A 4208-nucleotide genomic window follows, 5' to 3' on the forward strand; every position below is an offset into this window, starting at 1 on the left:
TTTTTTTTTTTAATTTAAGAAAATTTAAGATAGATCGTTTTACCTAAAAGAAATGTTGAAAGAATATGTTTGTAATGAATAAAGCAATTAGGAAAATGCTTATATTCAGTTTAAAAGAACGAGTGTGGCCATATATAACATAAGAGCATTTCTTGTTGAGGTAGGCCAATTTCCTCTAAAAATTGCACATTTTAGGGAGTTTTGATCAATTCCGACGAAATTAGAATTTTTAAAAAACAATTTTTCCGCGCGCTACGCGCGCATTTTTTCATGTTAAGCCTTGTGCTTGCTCTCCTTTGCCTTCTAAGTTATAACACATACAGTAGTCCCAAGCTCAAGAAAATTTAAGATAGATCGTTTTACCTAAAAGAAGGGCCTCAATGTGTAATGATATTAAAAGAATATGTTTGTAATAAATAAAGCCATAAGGAAAAAGCTTATTCAGTTTAAAAAAACGAGTGTGGCCATATATAAAATAAGAGCATTTCTTGTTGAGGTAGGCTTTTTATGGAGTTTTGATCAATTCCGACGAAATTAGAATTAAAAAAACAAAATATGCAAGCAATATGCAAACAAATTAAAAAAAAAAAAAAAATGCGCGCTTCGCGCGCATTTTTTTTATTGTTAAAACTTGTGCTCTCCTTTGCCTTCTAAGTTATAACACATAGGCCTAGTCCCAAACTCAAGAAAGAAAATTTAAAATAGATCGTTTTACCTAAAAGAAGGGCCTCAATGTGTAATGATGGTGAAAGAATATGTGTAGTGATGTTGAAAGAATATTTTTGTAATAAATAAAGCCATAAGGAAAATGCTTATATTCAGTTTTAAAAAACGAGTGTGGCCATATATAACTTAGGAGCATTTCTTGTTGAGGTAGGCCAATTTCCTCTAAAAATTGCACATTTAGGGAGTTTTGATCAATTCCGACGAAATTACACAAAAAAATTTTCGCGCGCTTCGCCCGCATTTCTTAGGATTACAGCTTGTGCTTGCTCTCCTTTCCCTTCTAAGTTATTTAAAAACATAATAGTCCCAAATTCAAGAAAGAAAATTTAAGAAAGATCGTTTTACCTAAAAGAAGGGCCTCAATGTGTAATGATGGTGAAAGAATAGGCCTATGATTGTAATAAATAAAACCACGATGAAAATGCTTACATTTAGTTTCAAACACACGTGTGTGCCCTATATTAATAATAAAATAAGCCCTATGTCGTATTGTTTTCTATATGGGGGAGGGGGGTATCACACCAAGTCATAAATTACTAACCGGGAAAATTATTACCTTTGCCGCCCCGCCCCATCCCCGACCCAAGACCCCTGTTACGCGCCTACTTATAAGTGGGGCCCCCACTTTAAAAAACGTTCCGCCTGCCCTGCTTGTGACTGACGTATAATAATCTTAGATCTTGAATCTTGTTGATAAGTAAATAATAACTGTCAAACATATTCATCAACTAGTGTTAGTAGGCTACTTGTAAATGTTCCTTGTTCTTTGGACGTTATTGACGGCCTTTTATATTTCTAGTGCAAACATTCAGTTTCTGTCAGCATTATTAACTATGCAATTTAGTGAAGAAATTTGACCTTTCCGGAGTGTCAATCAATCTTAATAACCGACCAATCAGAACAGGAATTTAGAATGTGAGCATATCTTCTGCTTATGACCGTTTACGCTGTCGTTTTGCAAGATATTAGCAACAATATACAAGTGGCGAGGCGTATAAGCATAATTCATTGCTGAAGAAAATAGATTTACGAATGACTTGCGTTTAGTTGTTTGACGCACCTCAATGATAACAGTATTATTAGAGGGAAGCGATAAATTTACAGCTGCCACCAAGTAAATTGCTGATCTTCAGGAAAACGTAACTTCTGTTATTGCTTGCTCTGTTTCTAGTGTTAAGTAAATGCGGCATCACTCACAAAGAGCGAGAGACATTGATTTAAATAAATCGCAATGAACTTTCAAAATCTTTTAAACCAAATTATATGATGTTCAAATGTTGAGTGACGTGTAAGTGTAAATATAATTTTACACGTATAAATTAACATCTGTATTTACTAATTCAAAACTTCATAATGTAGTGAAATCAACATTTCCATGTTTTTGTGATCTGTGCCTATAAGAAAAATCCTGCTAATAACTTAAATATACTCGTTCGTGTAATTGGAATATCATCTTTGATATGATGTGAAGTTTGTGATAATTCGATTTCGGTGTCATGAACGTGAATGCAAACCAAGTACTAGGACGATACATTGGCAGCCTGTAGTTTTAATATCTTTTCTTTACCAATTAAACGTTTTATTAGGCAGTAGGTCTATATTTGCTTGTGTATTTATTATATTTTTCCTGAGGGATGACATATTTCTGTAATCAATGTAGACCGATATTTATGTAATGGAAACGAACTCGACCGACTATTTATTATATTCAGAAAGTACTTTTAATGTTTATGCAACAATCGTTGTTCTTCTTGGAGTATTTGCTTTTGTTGGTAACGTTTTTGTCGTTGTTGTCATCATAAAGTGTAAATCACTTCACACTTATGGCAATTATCTCACTGCTAGTCTTGCAATTGTCGACCTTACGTCTGGTATAGCATTTATGTTACATATAACGAAAATTTGGTGGCTGATAGTGATAAACTATTTTACAACTGTGTCGTTGATGCATCTTTTAGCGATGTCAGTAGACAAATACTTGTTAATTACTCGGCCATTTTCTTATCAGACAAGTAAAAAGACTGTGTTTCCTATTTTAATATTTCTTGCATGGGCAACCCCTTTATATACTTGGGCAGAGGGACGCTACTGGAAAAGTAATACAGACTTCGTCATTGTCGTATGTGAAAATTTATTTGGTTACCAAGTTACCCTGATTTCGATAATTAATCTAACAATTTCTTTGATAAGCTACTTTATAATCATTTCTTTAAATGTGCGAATATACATTATAGCTAGCGAGCAATCCCGCCGAATCAACGCTGTTATCACAGGGCAGCCTCTGACAACCTCCTCTACGCCGTCTTGGAAAGCAATAAAGACAACAATGATTGTAATTGGTACATTCATTATATGTACAACACCCACTTTTGTTTATGTTCTGCTTTGCTCATTTTGCTGCGATTTGCCATATATAGTTATGTATTTAGTGATTCCCTTACTGTCAATCGGTTCAGTTCTAAACCCAGTCATATATACTATCAGAAGACAAGAGTTTAAAAACGAAGCAAGAAAAGTAATAAAAGCACTCATAATATGAGGTTGATACATTAGGTTTACTTCGGAGGCGGAGGTTCTCCGAAATAGTCACTGCAACTGTCTTACTATGGTTGAGAGAAACCCCACCGTTGCAGCAGCTGCTACTTTCTAATATATATATACTGTCTCTTATACACATCTAGATGTGTATAAGAGACAGGTTAAGTACAGACTCGGAAAGGAAACAATGTCCTTGGGTTATGTTTTTATTGGAATTAAAGAGTTTAATAAGCTGTGATTTCTTAATTAACAATGAAAAAGCAAAAAAGAAATGGTCAATGATTGACCTTAACAGAATGAAAAAATATTATATTGGTTAAACTTGGTGAAAAAAATTTCACCATATTATAGTCTGAAGGGAAACTATTTCGAAAAAATAATGTAGCCTATAAATATTGTATATACACTGTAGTGTTTATAAATACAAGCGAACAAACTTTAAAAAAATAGGCTTAAACAAAAGCTTGACCTTTTATTATATTCTTTATTAAAATGACAGAAAACAAATAGAAAAAATGGCATGGTAATTGTACACCTTGACCGATGTGCATAAATTTCAAGTGAAAGTAAAAAGAAAAAAGAAAAAAAAAATTGTTAAAGATATTTTAAGAAGCCATATTGAACAACTCTTTACAAATTATACTGTGAATGCTGAACTTATGAATAAAAGTGGGACGACCCCACAAAAGAGAAAAAAAGATACTTAGAAATTATTGGAATTAGGCAAGTTTAACTGTATAGCATAATCGCTCCAACCCATAAGTACCAGGTGCTCACTAGCCACAGCATTATACAGCACTCCCCAGGAAGCTGAGTTGCACAGGGGGTCTATCCAGTGACTGGAGTACAGTGCCTTGGCATGACATGTACTACATATAGCTATGTTCACATCAAGTCCGGACAAAAAAATCGTGAAAAATGGGTTCAGTGGTAAAGAATAGGAC

This window comes from Anneissia japonica, unplaced genomic scaffold (assembly GCF_011630105.1).
Source record: "Anneissia japonica isolate Jap-2015-1 unplaced genomic scaffold, ASM1163010v1 scaffold597_len517326_cov190, whole genome shotgun sequence".
NCBI lineage: Eukaryota > Metazoa > Echinodermata > Crinoidea > Comatulida > Comatulidae > Anneissia > Anneissia japonica.